This window comes from Octopus bimaculoides, chromosome 9, assembly GCF_001194135.2.
Source record: "Octopus bimaculoides isolate UCB-OBI-ISO-001 chromosome 9, ASM119413v2, whole genome shotgun sequence".
Taxonomy (NCBI): Eukaryota; Metazoa; Mollusca; class Cephalopoda; order Octopoda; family Octopodidae; genus Octopus; species Octopus bimaculoides.
The window spans coordinates 21,902,160-21,907,705 of record NC_068989.1 but is presented as its reverse complement, the minus strand read 5'-3'; positions in this window follow the sequence as shown (position 1 = coordinate 21,907,705).

Genomic DNA, 5,546 nt, shown 5'->3' with positions numbered 1-5,546 from the left:
ATATACATATATATATATATATATACATATAGATAGATAGATCGATAGATAGATAGATAGATAGATAGATAGATAGATAGATAGAGAGAGAGAGAGAGGGAGAGAGAGAGATAGACAGACAGATGGATGGATGGATGGATTGATAGATAGATATGTATATATTTACGCATACCTACATACATACATACATACATACACACTCACATACATACAAACATACATATATACATACGTACGTACATACATACATACATACATACATACATACATACATACATATATACACACATACATACATACATACATACATACATACACTACCCTGTTGTTGATATTGAAATTCCAGTGAAGGAACCTTGGATTTAGGTTAGAAACCGCCTCTTTCTCTGTTGGTAAGAAATTTTGAAATCAAACTGAATTATGTCATACATATATGATGTGATGGCCGTCCACTCGTGACCGAGGAAGACCATTGCTGACCTTCAGGAACATTGTTCGCTCAAGGACTAACTTATATTTTGCATTTGCGGCTCCGTTGGTGGCTAATGAGCCCTGCTCTTCACAAGCATACACGACTGCAAACATTGCAGACCAAGCTTTCCCCATTCACTACACCAGCAGTGCGCTTTCGAACAGCCCACTTAAATTCTTCATGCTGAATATGTGCTCTCTCAAAAGTGTCGATCCCTTCCTTAACCTGCTTCCTGCATCCGTGGCGATGACAGGCATTGTTCTCCCAGTCAGTCTCCTGCATATCACAGGCCTTTAATGAGGACTTGACAGAGTCCTTAAATTGCAACCTTGGTTTCTGACGGGTTCTTTTTCCATTCACAAGTTCCCTATATAGCATCTGTTTAGGGATCCTGCTATCCTTCATTCTAATAAAGTGTCCAGTCCAACGTAACCGGTGTTTGTGCACCATCACCTGGGACCTGTGTGTCGGGAGTTTTTAAGGTCCAGCCAACATTCAGAATGCGTCTGAGACATCTCTGATGAAAGCCTTCAAGGACCCTTACATGACGTTTGTAAAGGGTATGACATACATACATACATACATACATACATACATACATACATACATACATACATACAGTCTGGGATAGAATAAGAAAAATTAAATCACCTACAGTGGAAGTTGACAATATTAAGAGAAATGGATCAAAATGGTAATGGTGGAACTTGAAAATTGAACAGCCACCAAGATAATGCACAATCGTCCCGATATCGTTGTGTGATACCATAAAGAGAAGTTATGTTCTGTTGTGGAAATCAGCGGCCCCCTGAACACCAATGTAGTTGGGAAAATCCGAGAGAACGAGTATATTTATGGGCCATTGATAAGGAGTTTACAAATCCTGAAACCATGATATACTTTCAGTGTCTAATATTGCAGCCAGAGGATACATACCAACCCGTCTTGAGCAAAGTATGGCTAAACTTAGGTTGTTGGGGAGAGAACGCAAATCCTTAATTCATATACTATAAATGATCACAATATCTGGGAATATAAAAATCCGCAAGACCTTAAGATTTAAAGGATGACAGTTTAAAACATATTTTCCTTCACAAGCTGGCTACCTAGCAGGTGACCGGTCAAAATTTATTCTAAATTAAAAAGAGATTGGGAACATATATACATACGTACGTACATACATACATACATACATACATACATACATGCATGCATACATACATACATACATACATGGTGATTGCTGCTTCTTTTCAGAATAGTTACCATCTGTCCTAAAGCTATCGATGAAACATCCGGCTGTGGGCCCCGTAAGTGGCTCTTAAGCCCGGATGCAGAGCTACATGTGTTGTCACAAATATGACGCTGAAAACGAATATTGTGTCCCAAATCATATTAATGATAAGAATTACAGTATCTGGTCAGACTACTTTGAGAATTAGAAATTTTTCTACAGACGTGATAAACATAATGTGGCCTTTGCGCTTAAAGAGCATCATAGTCAGCCTATGTCTACCTTACTATATGCGATTTTGGTGATATGCATTGAGCGCTTGTCATCATCTTTTAAAAGGATTTTTACATGCTATTGTGCACCATACCCGATGAACTCAACACCACGGGAAAGAGATACAGATGTGAGCGGCAAGGTCAGCCTTATTTACTGAAATACTGAGCACCAGACTGGAACAGACAACATAGCAGTGCCCCAGTAGGTCCACTGCAGGATCGTTGAAACGGGTGAAAGAAGCGCATGCGTGCGTGCATGTATGTGCATGCGCGCGTTTGTGTGTGTTTGTGTGAGCGTGTGTGTGTGTAACTACGCACACGGACACTTAGATATACATCTCTCCCTTCTCTTTCTCTCTCTCTCTCTCTCTCCATCTCTCTCTGCATATATATATATATATATATATATATATATATATATATATATATATATATATATATGTATATATATTAATATTTCCGTCATATCAATATTAATTAGCTAATGCGTAAAATAAAAATCGATGAAACATTTGACGCCTGTGATGAGGAACAATTTAATCGAAATGATTTATATTTTGTCATTGTAATGATTAGATTGGAGCGATTATGTAGTTTAGGTCCAATTAATTAATATTAATTTCTTTGAACTCTTCTGGGAGTGTCACTGGCATCCATTGTAAGTACAGCGTTCGTCTCTTTCAAATGACAATAGCTTTACACAAAATGTATCAATGGATGACTGCTGTCTATCACTGCTGGTAATTACTGAGGGCGTTAGCTATGAATATACCTTCTACCTATGCAGCTTTAAGACTTGTCAACCTGGATTGACAGGTGACAGGTTTGGTATTCCGTCTTTTTTCTTAAATTAATATCCATACGCTTCTATATAATATTGAAACAACTGAAGAAGCTCTGCTTTTTTTTTTTTTTTTTTTTTTTTGTTAGTGTTGTTATTGTTGTTATGCTTCAAGTCTTTGATATAGCAATAACTATATCTCATCTTCTTGTATGGCCACAACAACAATATCCCAACGATTCCCCATTTAAAAAAAAAAAAAAAAGTAAGTGTGTTTTCTGAGAGAAATATAACTGATACAGTAGAATCTCGCAGTACGAGTGCACCATTGTACGCGTAATTTGCTGTAGGAGCCGAGGCTCGTACGAGTTTCATACAAGCGACCGCTAAGTCGGCGCTGAGCTCGCACACGCTCTCATAACAAGCGCAGCCTCCGCTCTCTCATTTCAGGTGTTCATCTCGTTATGGCAGCATCTCTGTTGTGTTTTTCCCAGTGTTTTTTTTTTTTTAGTTTTGTGCGTTTTTTTGCTATCATTTTATATTTAGTTGTGTTAGCCATGGGTCCTAAGAAGGTTAGTGCAAAGGTCAGTGCTGAGAAGAAGAAAAAGCTGATTACGATAGAATTGAAGAAGGAAACCATTGATAAGCATGAGAGAGGAATGCGTGTAGTGGACATATCATGTCAATACGACCGAAGCACGTCGACGATCTGCACCATCCTGAAGAAAAAGGATGAGATCAAGGCCGTTTCAACAGCAAAGGGCGTATCCAGGCTCTCCAAGCAACGCACATTTGTCCACGAAGAGAGTAAAAAATTGCTTCACTTCTGGATCAACGAGAAGCAACTCGCAAGGGATAAGATTACGGAGACCATCATCTACGAGAAAGCAAGAGCTCTGTATGGGGATCTCTTGAAGTAGAACTCTGGAACATCGACGGAGGAGATATCAGCAGACGCATTTAAGGCTAGTCGCAGCTGGTTTGATAATTTCAAGGAGAGGACTGGTGTTCATAGCACCGTCAGGTATGGAGAAGCAGCGAGTTCTGACACGAAGGCAGCTGAGGATTTCGTGCGTGAATTCCGTCAGCTCATCGTAGCTGAGGTGTACATCGCACAACAGGTATTCAACTGTAATGAAACTAGCCGTTTCTGGAAAAACAAAAGCCCAGAAGAACCTACATAACTGCAAAGGAGAAGAAAATGCCAGGCCACAAGCCTATGAAAGATAGACTAACTCTCGCCTTTTGTACCAATGCGAGTGGAGACTTGAAAAATAAGCCGCTCCTTGTCTGCCATTCGGAAAACCCACAAGTTTTCAAGTCGCAGAAAATCCTGAAGGAGAAGCTGCAGGTCATGTGGAGAGCAAACGTTAAAGCCTGGATCACCGGGAAATTCCTCACCGAGTGGGTCAACTTTATCTTCGGACCAGCCGTGAAAAATTACTTTCTGGAGAATGACCTTCCTCTCAAGGGTCTCCTCGTCCTCGACAATGCTGAACTGGGTTTGTAACCATCATCTTCCTTAACATTTCCCCGGTTGATAATAGTTTGTTTCATTTTCATTTTATACTTTAATCATAAAGAGAAAGACCACTGCCATGGCTCTTTTAAAGAGATGCCGTGACTGGTGGGAATAAAAGCAAAAATGGTATTCTTAGATCGGAGTCATTGACCGAAGCTTTCAACTGAGGGACAGAGTTGAAGGTGTCTAAGTTTACCAAGTCAGTTCCCAGTTGGTGTAAATTATGTATAAGGCATCTAGTTTGCTTGGGTGCGTAAAGTTTGGGTGAAATGAAGAGTGGTCTCATGTGTTAGGTGGCGGCAAGTTGGTCGTTGATGCAGGGGGAAGAATCTTGGGGACAAAAGTGAACCTTGGAAACACATTAGAGAGTTGATAGGGTGTGGTCAGAGAGAGTTGCATCAGTTAAGGTTACGATGCTGCGACAGAAAGCTGCTAATCAAGAGACAAGAGATGGTAGAAACCCATTAGCGAGAAGTTTTAACAGATTTACCGTTCAGACACGGTCGAATGTTTTGCTAGTGCAGAAGGCCACATCACTGGTTTCATCAAATTTCGCGAGAGCGGCTGCTTAGAGGTGAGTGATGTAGGAGAGTAGGTTTGGAGTAGATATGGTTTTATAAAGGTGTAGTGATTATCATTACAGAAGGAGAGATAGTCAAGGTATTGAAGAAGACTATCGATAATGGCTGTTCCATCACTTTTGAGGTGTTGAAAGTGAAGACTAAAGTACTGGAGTTAATAAGGTCAGAAAAGATATGGAAATAGGGTAACAGATATTGTTGTATTTGGGGATGGTCATATTGCCAGTTTAGCCAATAAAAACACACGCACTATATATTTGGTGTTAATTTGCTTCAGCTTTATATTACATTAATCGTATTTCGGCCAGAGTTCTTTCGTCACACTTCTGTGACCTCATCAGTGGTCCTTTGCTTTCTTCTTTCTTATTTGTATGTCCCTCCTTGCTAACGATCAGCCATTTTGTATTTTGTATTTTGTATTCCTATTGCATGTGTCTATATTTGCGTATGCGTATCCCTCTATGTGTGTCTATGTTTGTCTATGTTTAGTAAGTGCATGTGTGTGCATGGGGAGTGCCTGTATTATCTGTATCCCCTGTTTATACATGTTCGTTTAATTTAATTTGTTTTTATTTATTTGTTCATGTGTTTATACCTACTTCTTTTATATTGGCTAAACTGGCAACATGACCATCCCCAAATACAACAATATATATATATATATATATATATATATATATA